The sequence below is a fragment of the Cygnus atratus genome, chromosome 1 (genome assembly GCF_013377495.2).
Source record: "Cygnus atratus isolate AKBS03 ecotype Queensland, Australia chromosome 1, CAtr_DNAZoo_HiC_assembly, whole genome shotgun sequence".
In the NCBI taxonomy this organism is placed as follows: domain Eukaryota; kingdom Metazoa; phylum Chordata; class Aves; order Anseriformes; family Anatidae; genus Cygnus; species Cygnus atratus.
The window spans coordinates 21,754,298-21,778,092 of NC_066362.1; the positions used below are offsets into that span (position 1 = coordinate 21,754,298).

The following is a 23,795-nucleotide window of genomic DNA, read 5'->3' on the forward strand; positions in this document are numbered from 1 at the left end:
ATTTTACCCCGGTGATTAAGGCAGAGCATTTAACCCATGTTCAGAATAAGAACCAGATCTCATCTCTTCCCCCTTCTTTCTCTTTCCCTTCTTTCTCAGGCTGAGGAACGCAATGAACTCAAACACCACACTTCTTCAGAATGGATGTAAAGGGAAGGGCACTATCATCAGCGCCATGTTCCTTGTCCAAGACATTTAAAAAGAAGAGAGAATGAGCCTTGCTCCATTTTTATCCTAAAGAACAACACAGGAGATCTGATTGTTCAATGGTCCAGGTAGTGAAAAGTTTGTTGTGGGTGTCTCTATGCATCCAAGAATGGGATTGGGAAAATCCCTAAAAAGAAAGAGTTCAAATACATATTTCTCCTAGGCATTCCTTGCTAACTAACTTGGGCATTCCTGCTTTGCATCCTGGTTGTTCATGAATCATGCCCTGATGGGCTTAGAACACCCCACAGAACCATAGAATCATTCAGGTTGGAAAAGACCTCCAAGATCTAGCCCAGCCTTTGCAAGAACCCATGCAGGAACTGGAAGTGAAGGCACCTTATTTGAGGCTGCTGATTACACTTGAATTAATCACTGCTCTGAGCATTACAAGCCCACATCCTTCTGTTGGTCTAGCCTTATGTCTGGTGGGATGAGATAGTACTAAAGAAACCACAAAAACAAACAACCATACAAGAAAAAACACTTCATGTACTGGGATATGCTGTACTTCTTAATTTGGTACTATAAAACAAAACTCCGACGTCACACACCCCATATGAGAGTATAACCTGGAGCCCTTATTTCTTGTCTCAGATGGCAATACATTTTTATCCAGCTTCAGTTATTTCCTCCTGCTGTAGAAAACCCATGCTCTCACAACCAGAGCCATGAAATACTCGTCTATGAAATAACTCTGCCTTGAATGTTTTCATGAGAAAAAAAAATAAGATTTGGGAACAGCAGGGATACAAATATTCACCTCTTTTAAACTCTGCATCATAATCTTTATGACATGTTTTATCACCAACTATCTCTAAGCTTTTACCAGGATAACAGTCTTTGCCTTTGCAATGGCTCCCACAGTAGTCTTGAGTGAAAATGGGGAGAGCTATGATGTAGGAGACTAATATTAGAATTATGTGGAATAAAAACAAGGGTTTACAGTCTGCAAATGGAAATCTCAGCAGTAAGCTATGAAAATGCTGGATGCTAGGGCTGTATATCAGTGAACAATATCCAGAGTTCCTCAAATTACACAGGAAACGTTTTTAATAGGCAAGGTACACGCAGCTCTCATTTGCCTACTGTGTCCCTCTCGCAGCTCCCCCAGTAAGCCCAGAAGTCCAGAGATCATCAGAGCTCTCGCAGGGATAAGAGCCACGAAGCCTCAAGCCTGCGGTGTGCATTTTTCTGAGGGTTGCCATGGCGATCTCCAGCACGCTGATCCCCAGAGAGCTCTGCTCAAAATTCAGAGGGAACCAAAGCAGGACAAAGAAATGACACCCAAGCAAAGGCAACAGGGAAATTATGTATGATAACTTATATAAATACTTCCACATGAAAGCTTTCAGAAAATAGATGTGTTTAGAATTTAGAGGTCTGGAGGTAAGAAGCACAGTCGTCACAGTCCAAACTCTAAACCAGGACAGTCTAGTGAATAAAGCCAAGAATTGCTAGCCCTGTCTTATCTTGTGGATCTCTATTTGGCACAGAGCAAATTCTCAGCCTCTGTACTACAAAATCCTTATTTGTGCAGTAACGACAGAGGACAAGGGATAACTAAGCAGCTAAAAAGATATAGATGTATTTAATAATGTAAGACTGTACAGCAGCAACATCTTCTAGATAAAAAGTAAATGTCAGATTTTGGTCAACAGTCCTTTTCCTTATTCCATGAAAACAGTTAATAGAAAAAACTCCCAAGTATTTGAGCAATTTAAATTCTCACCAAATGCTTTATGTCATCTGTTGGTTCTTATGCCAGTTACACTCTGTTAATGCATTCTCAACAAAAGAGTATTAGATTTGTCTGAACATGAAAGCAACACTCTGTCAAGTGATGTATGATCTCAATATATAGTCAAGAAACCTGTTGTATGGTCCTTTCACTCCTAGCATACAAAAGCATGATCTGGCCAGGTGCTGTGATACGGTGGCCATTCACACAGAAACAAACCAGTACGAGGAGTCACTCAAAATCTGGGCCACATCAGATACGCCACAGTCCAGAAATAATACTAAATGAGGGTCAATCAATGTTTTGCTATTAGGCAGCATGTTTCAGCCAGAGCTTATTATCAGACACTGCCAGGCACTTTTGTGCACTAAAGAGCTTTGAGTTAATCCCACATAGGTTGATGTTCTGCCACTTGTGTACAGCGGTTTCTTTTCACAGAATATGCAGCATTCTTTTTGTTCCTACCTGGACCTCTTATTACTGTTACAATGGACATTTCATCATCTATGAAATCTTCACATATATCCATAATCACATTTTGAAAAGCTGCCTCCTCCTGAATGAGCATGGAGCTTTTCAGTCAGATCCACTTGAACTTTCACCGAGTCTTTATGGGTTGCTACAGTACTAACTACTTAACAGCCTTGTTGTGTCCCCACTCACCGAAATTTGGTGTGTAGTCTGTCACTTACGGCTGCAGGCAGCACTTCACCTTCTGTCCGTCGGTTTGTGCCTGGTGCCCTGCTGGTGTGTTGTACTGACCCTCATCACCATGGAAGGTGTTCTGGAAAGTTTGGTTTCTTTAGTATATTCCCATTCTCACAGTCCTATTGACGGTGAGCATAGAAAGGGTCGTGCAGAACAAACATCCATTTATATATGAACAGGACACTCATTTATATGGACATTCGTCAATGACCATTTGTACAGTGCACAACACCATCTTAATACATGTGCCTTTCTTAACGCTAGTCCCTCCATTAGTTTTGCTTTGCTATCCAGTCATCAAATGAATTCTCTGTGCTTCCCCAGACTGTCACCTGCCTGGTTTTCAAATTAGCAAATGACTAAGAGCTGCTGGCTGGAGGAAGGACTGAGGGAGAGATCTTACCATCATCTTCAGCATTTATCATCTTGTCTTAGGCTTCTTCTCTCCTGAAAGGTGCTGGTAAGAACCCCAGTCCTTACCAGAGGTCAGCACAGCCTCCAGGCGAGAAGGCGAACCAAAAGTCATTACTCCAAGAAAATCCACTACTTATTGCTGCTGTCCACAGGCATCATAAATGCCACCACTGAGCTGGCAGGCTGTGCTGAGCCAGTTTCTCTCTACTGACTGTAGCTGGCTGCCTTTTCTTTAAACAGCTTCTCGAACACGTGGGTCCCTTTTTTTTTTTTCCATATGCTTTTACTTTTACTGAGAGTTTGCAAGCTGTTGACTCCTGAAGAGAAGTGCTACAGCTTTTGGACATAAGCATTCTCGATCTCCTTTAACAGTGTCTGATGTATTTGCTGCATATACTGGTATTTCTGCTCATTTGCAGGTGAAGAACTTGAACTTTAACGAGATCCCTACAAAATCACTGATTGCTGTAGGCATAATATTAAGGTTCTTACTCATACCTTGATCCCTTCAGGGAAGAGGTTTTATTTACCACGAATAAAGATGAAGGCTGACAGACAGCCTTCAAATCAAAGCACAAGCCAGAAAATGTCTGATTACTCCCGGAAGCAGCATTTAACAGCTTAACTTAGTCTTTATTTAGATATTATTTTGCATATTTCACCCATAATGAAAGCAAACTTGTCGTGAACAAAATCATTTGGTAATCTAATTTATCAGCATCACTCACACACTGACAGACAAGGATTTTAATAAAATTTACACTTATGACATCAATTTGTACTAATTTCCATCTCTTAGATGCTTATGCATTTTATGGGGTTGGCGAATGGAAAAAACAGAGACCCTTGTGCAATTCCAGCCACTTCTAGAAAAACTAGTGGTAAGGTTTAATGTGCATCTGCTGAGAGAATATACTGAAAAAGCTCTGCTTTCCTTATTGTAACAGCATGCACTATGCCACCCACTACTCGTATATGACAATATTTTACACGGATACCACAACTCTTTAAAGCGTGGGGACAAATTAACTACACAGGGGCTGTCAGATATTTACCTTGTCCAAGAACGTTAGATGTATTAGAAATGCCAAAGACAATAAATGTAGTTCAGCTTCAGTAAAGGAGTTGGCAGAACACGACGAAAAGCATCGTTGCAGAGATACTTGCCTCAAAGTCATCTATCACAAAACATTAAACCTGTCCCCGCCTTCTCTTTCCTTTCCTCTCCCCAGTTATTCAGCGACTGCAGTCACAGGCAAGGCTCCTGTCAGCTGTTCAGGAGATGCAAGAGGAAGATCACAGCATGCCTAATACCTCACTTGGAACACCTCCTTTTCCTCTACTGTCCCACAAGGTCAGAGTTTCAGTTTTATCTAGTGAATCAGGCAGCAAGCAGCTTGCCCTGCCCTTCCCAGGCTGTCCTGCCATTCAGTTCAAAGAAAGATCCTGGGTAAACGTTATCCTTTGCTGAACATCTGGGCAGAACAGTGGATACCTCATTCATCACCAAAAAGAAGCTATGTTGCCTCTAAATGCAGCAGGCATTGCTCTGAAGGGAATGTCTCTGCTTTGTGCTGGTACTGGAAAGCAAGAGGAGGTGTGAACACACTCACGGAGCTGCTCCAGCAGAAACTTCCCATTTTTCAGCTCCTGCTCAGGTTGGTTTTCAGCTCCCTGCTCAGACTCGAGGTTTGGTTGCACCCACGCTTATACCACCCATGGAAGTGGCAGAAACAAGCAGCTAGGGGAGACGGGAGAACCAAATAATCCTGTGCTGCAGCACTGTGGATCGGTACCCAGTGAAGTGACAGTGTAAACATGTCCTGACACAATTCAAGTAATGTAACTTCAGTAGGTGTCCTAGAGCTGGAAAAAGAAATGCAGTCTCTCACCTTGTCAGAGAAAACAGGCAGGCTTGCAGGGAGAGGATATTATCTCTGCTCATTCTTCTTTCATGAGAATAAATGACTGCTTTGGTATAGGATGACAATTTGCAGGGTACCACATTTGCTTACAATAATATGTTAGTATATTCAATTTTTGCTCAAGTCGTGCCAACTAGATGTATTGGAACATTTTCCTTTGTTTAGTTATTGGTTTCCATCCCCAGTCTACATCATATACTTCTTTTCCTCCCGGTCTTATACACACTTCAAAGACATATTTTCAAAGAACCATTTCTCTCAGCATAGCTTGCCCCCCAGCTGTAAAAGCTTTGCACACATATATCTCCCTTAGGAGAGTTAACTTCTTTGTGCAGAGCTCCTTTAGGCAACATCTGCAATCATGCAAACAGGTAGAAGGTTCCCATGTGGCGCAGCTCAAGAAGGAAACATACACATCCTGCAAAGCAAACGCAGGGTAGCCCCACAAATATTTATACACCAGATAAAATCCATATCCTGCAGCTTGGGCCACTATAAACAAATGTTACCCAATATATCTTTCAAGTCAATCAACTGAAAAATTCACATATGGATGGATGGCCTGATCTCAGTTCACCCAAGGGTATGAAAAACCTGGGAATGCAACAAATCAGCTTACCCCTGGGTTGCTGACCACATGCCCCTTGCCCTCCCAGCACTTTGGAACAGGATCTTCTTGGCTTTGAGACCGCACAGACCTCTCTGCAGTCACTCCATGTCTGGATACTTCTGGTGAGGCATTGGCGAGCAATGCCAGCACTGGCAACCAGAGCACACACCAAACTAGCCCGTACAGGTTTCTCCTATATGAAATATATAGCTCAGGCTTTCTAAAGACACTCCACCATCCCTGACAACGGTTCTAACGTATGTTTTTGCTCATTATGACAGAAACAGGATTGTGACCCCTTTTTTTCCACTATGAGTACCCTGAACAGCCAAATGTGCAGTAGTCAATGGTGGAGATGTTTGGACGTGGAATTGATGGGGAGGATGCTGAAGTCAAAGCCATGAGCCAGCTTTCTGTTCTCAGTGAGAGGCCCCCAGCACTCCCTGTGATGTCCCCAGATCCATGCGGTCAGAGGATTTCAGCAGAAAGGAGAATAAGAAGAGGGTGTCAAGAGTATAAATCCCCATAACAACACCCATAATGGATACCATGGTTCATTAAGTCATCGCTTCCACAGGAGGAGCAAATTTATTTATTTTTTTTAGAAATAAAGTTAAACACAGCTCTGTGCTTATATATGAAAAATAACCAGCCAGACTTCTCAAAGCTATGCACACCTTAGAGCAACCAGTACCATCATCCTTCCTCCAGGTTCAAAGAGCAAACTCTAAAAACCATGCTTTTTGAACACACAGGCCTAGCTTTGAAGCAAAGTGTGGCAGGTCCCTTTAGTGGTCTTGAAACTTCCAGCCACATTTTCAAGAAAATACTGGCTGTGTATAAACACTGGAGTTACGATGTTTCACAAACTCAGAAGTTCCCAGGAACTGTAACTCACTACAATTCATTAAGTAGTCACAAATTCAACTGATGTCATTTTAAGTAAAACCAGCAAGGATAAACAAGACTGTATTTTTGTGTATCTCTGGAAGATAACTAAATCATTTTTTGTTTACTAAGTCATTGACTTACCGAGTGACACTAGGAAATTTGATATCTAACACTAAATATTCTTACTTCTTGTCATACTTGGTGACATTGTGCTCGATCAAATCGAGTGTTACAGCAACAAAACACTAGAATACTGTCTGGATGTCCAAAGGAACAACTATTTTTAAATGTGTTTTTCGCATGTATTGTATTAACTGAAACAAGGCTGAGGTTTGCCTTGAATTTAGCCCTAAAAAATTAAGCGGACAAGTATTTAATTCTTACTTTTATCCTTGTTAAATCCTTTAATTAAATATAACGTTAATTGAACTAAGGATTATTAAAGAGGTTTTTCTCAACTAATACATTTAAATGCATTAAAGCTGGGAGAAAAACAAAACAAGAACACAAGCCAGCCTTATAAATAGATTCATACAAACAGCATTAAGAAAGTAACACCCTGCAAGCACAGGGCATTTTTTCGTGTTTGCTAGCACAAAAGTAACAGCAAAGGTTAGGAGCAGCAGAGGTGGCGTACTCCATACAAATCAACGTGTTAATGCAAACTGTCTCCATTTAGCAAAGCAACATATCAGCTCACACATGACAACTGCTTGTACAATATTGTTATTGTCAAGCAGCAGGATGAAGGGTGGGAATGGTGCAGAAGTCCTCCAGCACACAGTATGCAGACTGTATGTCTGGGGAGTCCCATAACCTCCTGGCAGCCAGGGTGTTCCTGCTCCAAACCCAAGGGATCAGCAGAAGAGGGCTTCAAAAGAGCTTTTGCAGCCCTGGGCTGAAAGTCACGGGCTGAAATCCCCATGGATGGAGCTGAGAGTGGCAGAGGCCACTGCTACAGCCTGGAGGGCAGAAGAGAGCCATGGGGCAGCTGGCTTGGGGGGAGCGGCACAGAGAGCCCCCCTCAGAGCCCTGCTCCCAGGTTCTGCAGGCTCAGTGGAGTCAAAAATTAATTAGACCTGAAGTGACTGGGGAGTCCTAAAATTGTTCATGTATTAGCAATTGCAGAGTCACCACAGGCACAGCATTCAGGTGCTTGCTCTGTACCAGCAAGCAGACAATTCCAGCAATATCGACAGTAAGAAAAGCAGCAAACGGTGCCCTTAGTGTTTGTTCACTCACCTATATTTAAAAAGAAAGAGGGTAAAGGAGCTGATTTCACCAACTCCACCAACAGCAGCCACAGGAAAGGGCTCGCTTCGGCCCAGAATCAGAGGTTTATGGAGACAAAACTAATGTAGCGACTGAGAATGACACTGTAAATGACATTCAAACTCCAGAATCAATGCTAGAATCAATGCTGACAACTGATTTGCAACAGTTCCCCCTGCCTAAGCCCACAGCATGTTTCTTTTTCCAAACAGGGACAATTCTTGATTTCAGTTGTTGAACACAACCAATATTCTCATTCCTGTGTCCCCCCAAAGGGGCACCAGAACCTGCTTATTCTACGAAACCCCATGGGCTGTGCTTTAGTGGAGTTCAGTGTTACGGGAGTCCATGCATCTCTTAGCTGGTGGATTATGAGAAGGAAGAAATCTGTTACAACGTGGATGATAGCAAAGCAGTTCTATTCACCAGCACTTACAAGAGGAGAAGAAGTACAGGTAAGGTACCTTCAAAAGAAATTTCTCAGTGAATCTCATTACTGCATGTCCCCAAGACTGTGATAACCCTGCAACTTCAAAATCATTGAAAAAAAAAAAAAATCATTACTAAAAATTTAGTAGCACAAACAAGTGATGTGAAGCCCTATCCTAGCACCTCCACCTCGTCCGCTCTGTTTCACTAAGATCAGGTAAACTGCTTTTTACCTTCTCTTGATCTCCACAGGATGCGGCAGTCCTTGCCAAAAATAACTATGTTTTAATTTTCCTTCAAAACTCCCTTGAAGATGCCTGTGCTGTTTTAATGCCGGAGCATCACACATCCCTTTAATCCCTGCCTACATATTTTAACATTTCAAACACATGGTTATTTATAAATGAAAAGCCACCGGGGCTTTGGTGAGGTAAAGTGGTTTAGTTGGGACTGAAACTGGGGAGGGGGGCCGGGAGGGTTAGTCATCATCTTCTGCTTTCAATCCCTTGCTCCTCCTCTGTTTTGGACTTTGTTATTAGCAGCAGCACTTTCTCACTCTAAGCAGGGCCAAGACGGCAAACAAGCCCTCTGCATGTGAAAGCGGGACGGTTCCAAGCACTAATTCAGCCGTGCGACCCTGCTCCAGGCTGTGCAATCAGCTGAGACCCCCTTTTTTGTAGTCTAGGCCTTCCCCTCCTCGAAGTGCCAAAGCCCTCCATGGAAAGCCTTTGGCTGCTGTTTTGTTCGCTCCCACCTGCTCCTGCAAGAGTGAGAACAGACGGGACCAAAGCGACCCCGTCCGCTGAGTTTTGTGGGGTATTCAGGGTATTATTGACACACCAAGCAGGTTACAAAAACTGTTGGGAGGGACAAAGCAAGGCACTTGAAAACCAGCAGCACTCCAGCTAAAACAACACTTGGAAACAAGGCTCACTGCATACTGAAGGGGACACAGCAGTTGTTCGCAATCCCCTCTCCTTTTTGGTTGTTGCTGAACAGCATGGCTAAAATTTGTCCTCCGGCCCAATTATACCACTCTGCTGATGCTGTAACAAAAGGAGAAAGAGCCATGACAGAAATAACAAAGTAACCTACATTTCTAATGGAAGCAACAGCGGGACGTAACAAAATTAACTGCCATCACATGCAATTTTTATTTCCACTTCAAACACCCTCTCCCTCTCTAAACGCTCCTGCTGCAAAAAAAACCTTCCCTAAACTGAGCCTCCCAAGCCCAGCTACACCTCAAGTCTGCGGCAGCTCCTCTGGGAACCAAGCAATCTTTGGCCTTACCCTACAAGAGCTGGGCAGGGCAGGAGCCTAAGCCCGGCCTGCGAACCCACAACGCGCAGCAAACATCCAGCTCTAGATTTTCTAGGGGTGCTTGAGTTTTAAAAAGGCATCTGCCTCAGGTTCAGCTGCTATATCCAAAGTGTCGGTACCGAAAATACTTGCATTCAGATTCAGAAGTGTGAATGCGCTGGAGCTCCAAGAATAATGTAGGATAACAAGAACATGCAGAACCACTGAGAATGAGAGTAGTTATTTGGATAAATTAAGTAGGTAGCAACTGTGAAAATGCTGATGCTAGCCATTATTTCAGCTTCTTAGGCTATAAATGGAGATAATTTTTACTTACCTGACAGGTGTGTCATGAGAATTAGCTAATATTGACACTTTGATCTTTAAAGTGCTCTGCCAAATATTAATTAAGAAAGGATTGTTTTGCACTTAAAAAGCTAGTGTTTTGGAGTTAAATTTGGTTCCATCCCTCTCCCAAAATAGTAAAGAATCTACTGTTTGTATTTCTACATATTCCCCAGGAGATTATTTTGGAGAAGCATGGGACAGACAGACTGACATGAACAGTTGTCTGCATTTTGTTGCAAGAATGTGCTCTCCTGTGGGCCTTGTAGCCAGACCTGTAGACATAGCTCAAATGTTACTGAACAAGGGGAGAAGGGAAACTGCCCATAACAAACACCTGTTTATACCTCACCTACGAGTATTTCTTACAAGGCAGGTCACCAACACACACGTGAGAAGCTGAAGATATCCAAGTGCTGCAGCTACTGGTAAAGTATGGCCTCATTTCTCCACGAGGGAAAGGTGCCAACATATAGGCAAAACCGCAGTACAATTTCCTCTGTAGTCAGTGACACGGAACATGTCCAAAGCTATGTGATGCTTCTGATACACGTGTCACCCATGCACGCAGTTGCCAGAGACAGTGAGCAGAGCCCTGCCGGAGGAGTCGGCTCTCTCCCATTCTCTCTGTGCTCAATAATAAGGGCAGGACTTCCACCGTGGCACCCTCATTGCAAAGATCTAGGAGCAAAGGCATGACATTTGGCCTTTACATAGCCCAGTGAATATGAACTCATATTAGAGGGAACTCAGAGATTGCGCTTGATAGCATGTGGGAAAGTAGAAGCACAAGTCTCCAAATAGGCTGCTCTGCACACCCCAGAGAGATCATTACACAGGGCTTTCCTGTGATTGCTGCCACCAGTAGTTACAGCCTGACCTGGTGTCACAAGCTACTTGTTGTGGTGGCAGCACAGGGAGATCCTCTTTCCTTGATCCTCCGCAGTTTTTTGTCAGCCAGGCAACACACAGATGACAGAGCCAAAGGGAAAGAAAAAAAAAAAACAAAACAGGCAACAGGTACTGAAAGAGATCTCAGAAAGCACAAGTGTGAAGATAGATGTAACTCCTGCCTACTTCCCCCAAACTCCAATTAGAGACTTGGGTTTTGGGGTGAAAACAGAAAATTTCTGCCAGAGCGTTTTGCAACGTGCACATCTCATTCTCACCTGATGCTCACGATGCACAGAAGATGCTGGACAAATGTTACCCGGCGCTTCAGCAGCTTCAGTCCTACAGATCTAAAGACAGGTCTCACAGGTGATTCTGGGGGCTCAGCCTGACTGATTGTCACTCAAAATTTGCTACTTAAAGGAACTTAGGAAAGTAGAAGAACTTAGGAAGGTACTGATAACAGTGTCTTATTATTTCTGTAACAATGCAAAGCTAAATTCTAAAAGCAAGAAGATACTAGAAATGAAGTTCCTTACGTGAATTGTTTCTGATAGTCCTTATGACGAGACTTTTTGTACCATTCCCCTGCCTCATTTCATGCATAACACAGACATTACTTAATGAACAAGCAGCTCTTCAATATTTATTTTTCTCCTCATTATCCAGCGTGACTCTATGCCCTATTTACCATGCTATCCAAAGGCTGCCTGGAATTATTTATAGTGTTCATGATATAAGAGCCAAGTCCTTATAAACAATAATCAGTTTTACAATACCCAGCTGGATCCTGAAAGTAAGGTGGACATTTTGGAGATGGTCATTGCTTTTTAGCAACTACTTTTTATACCAGTAAGCCTAAAAAGGGTCTCCACAGACTTTTCAGAAGGAACCTGCCTGCCAGCAAGCAGAGCTTAGTGAGAGCACGTGACGTGACATGGTCCTCACCCTTCAAAAGCATGTTTGAACCAGGCTATTTATGGTGCCGGTGCACACATTTTACATAACTAATGCTGGGAACAGCGAACAAAACTCCTCATGCTATGTTAAAGACTTATTCCGGGAATCTCAGATTACAAGACGAACAACAAGAACCTAATTTTGGCATCTAATTAGGGCTGGGTGTTCTTCCCCCCCTTCCCTTTGCACTGTGCTCTACTTGACAGTGCCTGCTCCCCGCTCCGTAACTTGCACCTCCCCTTCCCTCTACTTGCATTCACTGCCTCAAGGTTATTAGGATGTATCATCAGCATAATGCAGAACAGTTATCAGCTTATCATCTCCTCCAGACCATTTCACATTTTTCCCAGCCTTTCCCTACTACTTAAAAAAAGATGAAAAACAAACAGAGAAGTCACTCTCCCCATCTCTACTCTCCTCCTCCCCAGGTGAGGAAACACAGCAAACCAACATTTCCCAGATTCCTCCACTATCCCAGCTTTGGCTTTCAGCTCTATGAAAACAGTCTGGAAATTTGTTGGAAAAGAACGGGGAAAAGAAGTTTTCTGAAAGTTTTTTCCACTTTCTGGCTTTACGGGCAGCCAAAGCCCAAATCCTGCCAGCTATCCTACTAAACCTAAGCTAAAGTAATGTACTTCAAACCCAAGTTTAAGATTTCATTTGCAATTCTGACTAAAAATAATCATTTTACTTAGTATCTCGATGTGCTGAGTATCAGAGGATGACCAGAAGAGGAGGTGCTGGATCTCCTGGTATGGGGGATCTGCCTCCAGTTTGTGAGTGACTGCGGGTTGAGCCACTGCTCTTCTCAGTTCCTGAGAAGTGATCTTGTTCCCTCTTGCTGGCTCCATGACTGTTTATATGAGGATGTCTCCATAGCCATGTCTGAGATACCAGACCACAAGCAGATATGAAAAGGTATTTTCTCCTCTCTGCCTATATTTGTTAATTTCATGTTACTCCCCAAATCCCAGCCAACATGAGGCCAACTGATGTTTGGAAATTATTCGGTAGATATATTCAGAAGGATAAATCCCTACTTTTCATGTCTGATAGTTGCAACAGCCAGATCAAAAAGAAGGTTTTCATTTAGGAACTCAGTCTACACATCCACAAAATTAAAATATCAGAAAAATAAGATCTACTGGAGATTGTATCCATTTTCACATCACTGACAAAGTGCTAGTATCCAACCCACCACATAGATGTGTTTATTTCTCTGACAGTTTCATGGCCAGACAGTAATCACATTATCAATAGTCTATCCCCACTGAACTTCCTAAAGTACAGCTCTACTTCACATATTTTATTTGTTTTCATATACACACATATATGAAATGACATTTTAACTGGGCTGTTATTTTTAGAATTCAACTGACAGTGAAATGGCTGTCTCCTTAAACAAGCATAAAAAAAAAAACAGGACACAAATAAAGGAAGTCTGAATATTCTGCTTATTTCATAATTCTGAGGGAACTGAAGATAAACGAATATTTTCCCAAGTTTCCCAGGAGAAACAGTCAAAGATCAAGTTGGTAAGAATAATGTGAAAGTAACTCTAAGAAAACTTTTACATGGACAAACTCATCACACACACATGGAACCGATCAAGAAGTACCACCGGCTATAACAAGGTCACTCTAGAGATGTACTTCTAGGACCGTGAAGCTAAATTAAAGTTATTTTTGATTGTGTGCTTTGATTTGTTCAATACACACTGGAAGGTCTTAAGGATTTAGTTTTACATCTTATACAGGTTTCAAGCTGGGGCAGTTACCAGTAATGTAGAGAGTAAATGCACAGTCTAGTCTGTAAATCTCTAGCTTAGGTACTAAGCTGAGATGTTGTCAAATCTTGGGACCCTCATTTCAGAAAGTCCGGTATCAGCAGACAACTCTATAGAACAGACAGATTTCACTATTTTCCTGTAGTAGCTCACTGTTTTGGTACTATTTTGGTCAGTTAGTAATTTTAGAAGACGAGTTTACAAAAAGCCATAGCCTAAAATTAGAAATGCCCCAGCTCGTTAAGACTTTTAAGAGAGGATCACCACCCTACTTGACATCTAAGTCATGAATTCTGTACGTAATCCAGCATTTGGAAAGACTTAGCTGACTGCTTCCAAACTCATCAGGCAAGCTCTGGGAAGTGGAAGGTGAGATCGTGGGAAAAATGTATTATGAAAAAAATACTGGAACAAATCTCTGGCAGCTTAAAGTTTATGACTATCACTACTCTGCACACCAGAGCCACTCAAAGCCTCCTGGGGTATGACTTGCAAAGATAGGTCTTTGCTTCACACACAAATATGTACGTACATATGCACACACACAGTTATGGAGTTCACATTATTATGAAATACAGCTAGGGAAAGCAATTACTTTAAGAAAAATAATGGGGTATTCACCAGCAAAGTAACAGTTTCAAAAGGGTCTAGAAAATGAACCAAAGCTCTTATTGTTAGAGAACTATTGACTCCAGGTTTGAAAAAGTGACCTCAAGTGAGCAATGATGCACTTAGCCTGGAACTTGCAGCCGCTGTATTTCATTCTAAATTGAATTGCCAATCCACAGTGCAATCTTCTTCTGCTATCAGCTCACATCTCTGGGGCAAGTACACAGAAAAATACTGTATAGTGGCTGCTTTATTCCAAGTTAGACTAAATTCTTTTGGAAATCAAACATATGTCTGCATTACAGAACTTAAGGATCCCCCTGGGTATGTGTACAGGGGGTTGTGTTTTGTTTTTTTTTTTTCCTTTTAAGGGCACTTAGTGACAACTTCATGTTGACATTTTTCCTGCAAGCAGTTCATAAGCATGCAAATAATTTTGTATGTAGCCCTATTAGTAACATTTTTGTATGCACTGCCTACAGACCCACATTTAAGAATACATATTAGACATTTTATACCTTATACGCACATGCACAATATTCAGATCCAGCATTCTCATCATGTCAAAAGTACGATGTTTAGTTGTATTTCAAGTAAATAAGGTTGCCAATTTGGCACGATCTATAAAAGCACCAATATCATTGGTTTGCAAACATAAATAAGTGTCACTTACATGCTACGAAATACTTACATTCACTTTTCCACTACTTCTTCTTTACTACAATCAAGTTATTTTCCAGGACAGCGTTTAATCTTCTCACTAAATAAAAGAAGGCAGTGATTAAAACTATATCCATATGCATTATGCTATGCTCAATCACCTTAAATTTATGAACTTTAAAATATTGATTTAAGATCATCTATAGTGTTCCATAAACTTATAATTTGTTTATATATAGTCAATTTTATTACATTTTAAGCACAATTTTAGCACACCATAACTTCCAATCCCGAGGCTAAATGGGGCAATGTTCTGTATTTCAGTAGCTGCTCAGATAATAAATCAGACGGACAGTTGCTCACAGATGTACAACTAATTACTACAGAACTGAGAGCTCAGCTGATATATTACCAGAAAGAATGCCTGGCATTACAGATGGGGTATTGTATGATTTGGCACTCTTCTTGCAAGAGCTTGAACATGCTCTTATCAATGGCAGCTCTCAGCACCTCCCACGATCAAACATTTAAGAATGGAAGAGAAACAGTGTCTGTCCCTCTAGGGAAGGATAAAATACCATCTGATATCATTTAACATTACTGTATATGCCAAAAAATGATTAAGAAAGTGTTAATCTTGACTGTTCGACTTGCATATGAACATGACAACTGTCCTTAATAAAATATCCCCATCAATCTATGTAGTGAGTGCTGAATGTCCCAACCTGATTCTTACATACAGATATTTATCAGCTCATTTTTGTAAAGCACATGATGCCCACTCAAGCAGTTCACAGGAAATGGCAACACACGCACTAAAAGATCATCAAATAGCAGTCCCCAGGGGAGAGCGACCCGAACACACAGCAAAATCCACCACCTCATCTTCAAAGCCATCTCATCTCCATGCTAGACGAGGCTGACTTTGAGACTTGCCTAACACCGGCTCCCCGGGGAGGTAAGAAATAAAGCTCAGCAGGACTTTCATTTTCCTCTTCACGTGCCCTGAGGCTGCCCAGTACTGAAGCGTGTTTATTTCGTTAATATTCGATGGGACTTAATTTCTTGTTTGCATTCCCCATATCTAGTTGCTGTGGTAACACATTCTTTAGGACTACGTACATTCATCTCCTCCTGGAGCTCCTGACAATACAAATTGCTCAGCACTATGTGAGGTCCCAAGGAAAAGCTGTCTGAGGAACCTGCTCACTTACAAGGATGCTCAGGAAAACCATGGTGTGTGCTGTTGGTTTCAATGTTCGTGCATGTCATTAGAAGTGACTTGAAGGAGTGTTTTCCACCTTGGGAGGCTGAGCATTCAAAATAGAAAGAGAGGTTGGGGAGGGTATGTAAAATGGAGTGGGGTGGAACAAGGATAGGGGGCAGATGTGGAGAGAAGGTGCAAGGATCTTCCACCAGGAACATGAGGTGAAGATCAAACAGTATCAAGGTGAAAAGGACGTTTCAGGTCAGGACTTCCCTTTTTTAATAAAGAAGGGAAGACAGAGACAGAGGAGAAGAGCGGGGTGAGATATTTAGACCACGGTTGGATGATATGACCTACAAGGAGAGAAGGGCTTAGACTGGAACCGCTGGGACAGCATGGAAGGTGAGGCCTAAGTTAAAGTTGGCAGCCCATGAGACAGACAAGAGTCTTGGCTTCAGGACAAAGCGAAAGGACAGATTACTTTCCAAGTCTTACTAACAAAGGAAAAAACAGACCTGGTGCAACTTAAGCACATAAAGGAAAAGGAAATACAGAAGTAAAAGGAAGTGCTAGGGGTGTGAAAGATCATATTATCAACAACAGTTGAGAAGGAGAGAAGTGGTGGTAGTAAGCAAGAAAACAAGATTTCGTCCTGATGAGTTCTCTTTCTATGTCTGTGTTATCTCTCTCCTTTAGAAACCCTTTGCAAGCATTACTGAATGGTGTTTTGGACATTTCTTGAACAGTTGGTTCACAGCTCAACTTTGCACTTGCAAGTGATGTGCCTGGAAATGAGAATTTGGCTGTGCCTGGAAAAGGAATAGGATACTGTGAGCTCTGACGGTTGTGTCCAGCCAGTGATACTCCCAGTAATAAAAGCATGCACCCTGCTAATAACACCAAAACTTTATTTATTGGGAAACCAGGTTCAGCCACAACCAAGGAACTGGCAGAGAGCAATCAGGTTCTGTATGCGTCAGCTCTCACATGTGTACCCTGGGCATTTTAGTCTACGGTTGGTAACTAGCTGTGCTAGAGAAGGATGCCACCAAACTGTACTCAGATTTCTGCACTACATAATATAGGGAGCCTTTTTCATAATAGGTTTGGGACACAAGCCAGAAATCTTACTCGCTGTCTCCCTACTTATTCAAACTGAGTCATCAGATTTTCCAGGTTTGTTCACTCCCAGACGACACACTGCTTTGGCTAGGTTTAGATGGACGCCGGTTGTACCATCTGCCACAAGGCTTCCTGGTTTTGTTTAGTTTTGTTTTTTCCTTTTACCTCCTGCTCGTAGCACAACAGCTCTTTTTCAGTGTCTTACACAGAACACGCTGCAAGGAATTCGTCTTTCATGGCATGGGTTTGGCCAGCTGGCTGGACAAAAACAAACGCTTGAACTATGGGAACTAAAATACACTTTGCTATCAGAGTTCCTGAGAGCTGGAAGCTCTTGCAGGCTGACTGAAAGTCAAAAGTACTTAGATGACATAGTCAAATTTCTTTAAAGCTGACAGCAACCAGGAGCATGAACCAGGAGCAAGTGTGGGGTGAGGGGACGCTCACAGAAGCTAACTTCACAGTCGAACAAGGTTGACCTTCACAGAATGGTTGAGGTTGGAAGGGAGCTCTGGAGGTCATCTTGCCCACCTTGCTTCTTTTCTTTCCACTGGCTCAAGAGAGAGAGTCCTGCTACGGATCACCTTCTGGAAGAGGAATCTGGCTTTTCTGAACTACTTTTTGGAGGAGACTCCCTCTCCCCTCTATAACCACAGAGGGAGATATATGGAGATGACTGCCATTAGACTACATTTAGCTCCTATACTGCCCCACTCCAATCTGAATGCACTTAAAAGCTCCTGCTTTTTCACGACACAATTTTTGCCTTTCAAATCAAAAGACTTTCTTAGGAAAAAAGGACAAAGAACACCACGGACATGTAATGCAGCTGAGACTATCAGGACAGGTAAATAATCCAGCACAGCTCCAAAAAGACTCCCTATCCTGCAAGAGACCTCTTGCTCATCATGCAACTGTGTCTCAGTAAGTAGGGTGAATGTCTTTAGGTACCGTCATTTCAAAAAGATGGTTAGCCCAGGTTGATTGTCTGCATTTAAATGTTGAGTGAAGCTCCAGTACTGTGGCTCCTGGAGGAATGGTGGCTTCTGAAAGCTGCAAGGAACAAATGCAGCACTCGTCCTACTGAGCCTACAGCCAGTGCTGTTAAAAGTACAAATGTATTAAATGCTATTTTTGTTTATTTGCTTCTAGGGCTAAAAACAGATTACAAAACACATTTCTTTGAGGCATGTTTTTGTCTGTTTGTTAGAAAGGGCACACGCTGGGTCAGGGATAGAAAGTTGTACTATCCGGTTCCCAGACACAGGCCTTACTCCCTCGAGCTTCAGCTCTGAGGAACATATTGAGCAGATACTTTTCATACAGGCATTTACACACCCACAGGACTTGTATTTGGCTGTTTAGCTAACAAGCATGGTGCACTCGATAGTTCTGAGCATGTAGGATAACACTTCCAGGATTTCTGTTTTGAGCTTAAATTTGAAAATGGATCCTCACATTTTGGTGCTAGGAACGCAGTGTTACAACACCAAGATCGTGTCCATATGGAAACAGGACACAGAATTTACTATTGAAAATTTTAGGCTGGTATTAAATGTCAGCTTAAGACCCCAAATATTACGGTGTATTTACATTTCTAATTAACTCTCTATCACACTGCTACACTGCAATGCCCAGCTAATTCTGCATCTTCGCTCACCTTCAGCTCCCTGTTTTAAGTCATTCTTGGTCATTCCCTTTCTGCCCTTTACAACTCTTTGACCTCAGAGACACCAGTTTCACTTCTAACATACAAGCTCCAAAGATTTATCACTGACTTCCTTTCTGTCTCCTCCACTTGGCTACCTCAGGCTTCGTATCATCATTTTCTGGAAGCTGCTCGACATAGCTCTACCTTTAGTACACTTACATCTAATACTGCTGAAACTCTTTCTTTTGCTTTGGTTTCCAGTCAAACCCACATCCTTTTGTCCACAAATTTATGTGCTATGAAAAGACCTTCATCTCCTCTGTGCAAAAATTTGCAGAATATTAAAATGATAATGGAAGTGTTTAATATTGCTGGATGTACCTCAAAAGAACCACCACTTTCACTAAGCCCTTTCATTTTTCTTTTCCTGTAGTTTGCAGGGAAGAGAAAAAAAAAAGAAAAAGAAAAAAAGAAAAAGCATATATGCTAGAGTTTTATGTTCTTAAAATTTAAGTTAAAAGTCTCAGACCAAAGTCTGAGTTATACAGATACAATACAAGAACAAAGACCAGCATAACTTGACACTGAAAACCAAGAATTAGTACTCCATTAGCCTTTCTGAATATCCTTCACTTCAGTCTAATGTGACTAAATACCTTATCTCTTTATAGACTTTTCCACAGAGATTTCTTGACTACAGAATTAAATGCACTAGCCACTTTCTCTGCTGTCCCTTCTGACCAGCCTAGAAAGCCTACCTGCTCTTTCAACAGTATTTCACTGCAAAGATCAAATAGCAAGAATGTGCTCTTTGAACTGGTTGAGGTCCAGTATCTCACATTTTAGGACAAAGAACTGAAACAAGTATCAGTGAAGGAGTGGTGAGGTACACTTTTCCAGCCTGTTCAAATTGTTATTTAACAAACCTTACAGTTGACAATGGGCAAAATTGTACCCTGCCTTGTTGCTCACATAAGGCAACAAGGCCCCACTCTGACCAGTATAGAGCCAGCACCTAATGGTGATCCACCAGACCTTGATACTCACCACGCGGCCTGGCATAAGGATTTCATCCAATGCAAAGCAACAGAGAAGCAACCCTAGTTTCTCAAAAGCTATTTGAGAAACTCTTAAACCTCACTTCCTCATCTTCCAACAGCATACAAAGCCTGGTAAATTTACAAGAATAAGGATACCAAAAATAGGAATACACCTACCAAGAACAGGAACAGCTTTTAAGCCTTTACACAGAAAGCTATTTTAGAAAGATCCACAGCTATGAGACACAAACAAGATGCCTGATAGTGAGCTGTAACATAAAACAAATATTGGTACCTATTGGGATGGTCATTGTAACTCACTCATGGTTTTTTTTGGTTGTAAATAACATTGTTGTCCCAAACTGATACCACAAAAATCATGCTATGATGCAGTAATGCATTACATGCTATGAAAATCATGCAGTAATGTCAACTGTATTAGTTACCGGTGAATAATAGGAGAGGCAGATTTTTAACACAGTGATGGCTGTATGTTTTTTTCATCACGAAAATGAAACTTTGCATATCTGATGAACTCCTGGTTAAGTATAAAAATACCTACACTAAGTATAAACATACCAGGCTAGTCTATGTGACAAGCTCAATGCTGTATGCGAGCCAGAGAATATGAGATTCTTTCTACGTGATAGACAGATCAATACGCATTAGAAATATCCATGCTTTTAGAGTTTTTTGTTTTTGTTTTGTTTTGTTTTTAATCTGCAACTTGAATGCCATGGAGTTAAGATGATAAATTCAAAATCATAAACAATACAGTCTATGCCCATGACTTTTCAATGCTGTTTGGCAAATCATTGCAAAATGAATCCCATGAGAAGCAACTTATCTCACGGTACAGGATGTTTACACCTGTTAATCTGCTAGTTTCTCTACACTCAACATAGCCAAAGGGAAAAGGCAGGCTCTTCCAGAAGGCAGTGGAAAGCGGGCTTCTTTCTGTTTCTGTTGGCTAGAGAGGCATCGCAGGTGCCCAAGTTAGGAATCTAATATATTAAAGTGAGTATTCTCTTTATACGACAGAGTAACAGATTATTAATTTTGTGGCCTCTGGCTTAAAAAATAGTAATTAGAAGTTCGTAAAAAACTAATCAATGCCTTTTTTTTTTTCCTGATATACTCTGCATAAATATGCAAAGAGAGTAAAGGACGTCTTGTTAGCTGCTTAGCATGGCCTCCTCAGTCCATACGATGACCACAGACAGACTTCCAACAGTTTTCTCATTAGTCTTTTCTTTGAGCACTTTGCTTTCTCCGCATCTGTCAGGAGACCAGAATGGGCTCTCTGAAATTTCTGGAGACAGATCTTTTATTTATAACTAATGCCAAGCAATATTGGCTGCCTGGGAGCAGGAATCAAATCTCTAACTATTAAGTAAACACTTGCTGCAGACTTCATATTCTAGCTAAAGGTTAATCACCAAGCAGTTTACAAAACATGAGCTAATCCAAAGGCCAAAGGTGAAATCCTATGGTCACTGAAGTACGTGAGAGTTTCCGTAAAGCCAGGATTGCTGTCCCGATTACCTTGCCTGTCTGTGTGCACGTATGTTCTTATAAGTTCACATGGTTCGACATAGGAAGAGGCTACAGATGCAACCCCCACACTCATGTGAAAGACAGGAACCACTTGCACTTCCACTTTTGAGAGGCAGTGCATTTAGCTACCCTCGCCCAGCTGAAATACACTTCTGTGTACCTGCCCTTGAAGGGGACAGCACGCTCAAGGTCCACAACAGACAAGTCTTTACTGCCCAAGGGACAGACCATAAAATAAATTCAAACGCTCTTTGTGCTTGCTGTTACTTTCTTGGCCAGCTTTGGACAGCACTGTTTCCAACATGTGAGCACACAATTTCTCTCCAAAGGCCCCCCACTTGCTCTGGCAGCACAGGGGGCCAAGGCTCTGTTTGTGCAGCCTTGCCACTCGCACTGACATTGTGCCACCAGTGGGAGATGCTCCCCAGGTCACTAGCATCACCCGCAGCAGGTGAACACCACTTTCCAGCAGAGCAAAGTTTACTGTCAGTTTTCCAGGAATTCAGCATAATACTGGCACAGTCAATAACTCCTGCACTCAAAATCACCCAAAGCTCACAAGTTCAGTTTTCCCTTTACTTGGCTCAAAGCATTGATCGATGCCTACTCCCTCTAAGTCCTAAAATGATATTGCCGTTTTCCTCTGTTCCCAATGACCCAAAAATCTTTTTTTTGTTTGTTTTCTTTTTTCTTTCCTCTCTGGCCATGGAAGAGAGGAGGCATACAGAGAAGTGTACTGAAAACGAAGCAGACTATCATCTGTATTTGTGCCGACCATAAATACTGGTATAAACACAGACCAGTTAATAGACTAGCTTTCATTCACCTACATATTTCAAAGTACTGAAGTAGCTCGATCATTTCAAAATACCAGTAAATATCTCACTGATAAGAATTACCACAAATCTCTGGTATTCGAGCTATGTGCAGACTTACAGGTAGCTCTGCTCCCGCTATAAAATATTCTACAGCTGCTGCTTTGGCTTAAAACAACCTCAGCAACAATTCCACCCCCCCACCTCCCCTTCGCAAAACACAGCTGTTAACTGCAAACTGAAGAACACAAAAAAATCACCCAAATTGCCCAATGATCATTACTGTTCAATCAAGGTAAATTGTGCAACATCCACGGACACTGCTTCAGAGCCTCCCATCTCAGAAAAGAAAATCAGTGTCTGTGGTATTACATCCCCCCTTCATCTTCATGGAGCTGAAGGCATTCCACAGGCAGTTTTATTTCTGAGAGCACTGATTTTCTATCGATCTGCTCTGGCCTGGATTTGAAATAGGATACTACATGAAATTGGATCCTGGGAGCCTCAAACAAGCCCAGGCTTGCAGAGGAGGTTAAACAAAAGGAAAAAGAAGTTTTTTTTAAACACACGGTGCTAGTAAAACTAATTTTAAAGTGCCCTCTATTTCTCTCGACTGGAAGTAATATATTACCTCTATAAAGTCTTTTATATCAAGCTCTTTAAATTCTTTATTACTTATACAATACCGTTGGTGCACACCTCACCTTAGAAATATGCATTTTAATGGTCAACCAAAGCAATCCAAACCACCAAGGTAATTAAGACTGCTTTAAAATTGGCTTCACTAGCAGACTTCTACCTTTCCCCACACATCTGACAAACTCCAGCCCAGTCCTGCAGTCCCTTAATCATGCAGTCAGTGGAAGGACTTGCACATGAATTTGAAGGTTTATTCCCTAAATTAGAAGACACAGCCTGCCGTATTGGAAAAATGAGCAGGCATGGCAGTGGGAGTGTGAAGAGGGAGAAGAAAAAATGTTAAGAGTAGGAAGGTAGAAAGGAGAAAAGACTGTTAAATGGGGAACATGACATGGATGAGACAGAATAAGTCACATAAGGAAAAAGCAGCAAAGGATGTCGTGGAAACCAAAAGGAAAGCCTGAAAGGATGGAGAGTGTATCCTGAACACTGCAGGTTTTTGCTTTAAATGTGTTTGCAAGACATTGAACAGAGAAGAAGGTGCGGGGGGAACAGTTAGAGATAGCTAATTTGAGTGTAGAGCCAAAGGAAAAAAAAAAAAAGGAAAGGAAAGAAAAGAAAGTAAAGATCACCCAGGGTTCAGTTCCCACTCCCCCAGCCTGGGACGCTAATTCCTCTGGAGCTGAATCTGAAACGCTGTGAGCGTTCCCAGCATGGTGAGCCTTGCCAGAGCCCCACTGAAAAGACTGGCGAAGTTTTAGGTGTCTTGTTAACTTTATTTTATTTTTTTCTGGAATAGCCCATTGCATTGCAAATTTTATATATTTTGTTTGTTTCTAAGAACACAAGTAAGAAATTGCCACAAAGCCTGCTTTGAAGCTTGATGGAAATTTCATCTTTCCAACTGAGAAATGTGTAAAAATCAGAACGTTCTCATTAATACAACAGTAGCCTCTTGCTGGCCAGATCAGCAATCAAGAGTGCTATCCAGGTTTAAATACCAGGGATGTCTCA

At 41.8% G+C, this 23,795-nt stretch overlaps 1 protein-coding gene across 1 annotated transcript in view; it reads right to left on the reverse strand.

Annotated features, from left to right (window-relative positions):
• Positions 1–23,795, reverse strand: part of PLXNB2 (plexin B2) — a 259,510-nt gene that overhangs the window by 100,820 nt on the left and 134,895 nt on the right. The window contains 1 exon segment of the mRNA XM_050708407.1: positions 14,782–14,850. The gene's annotated coding sequence lies outside the window, so the exon portion shown is untranslated.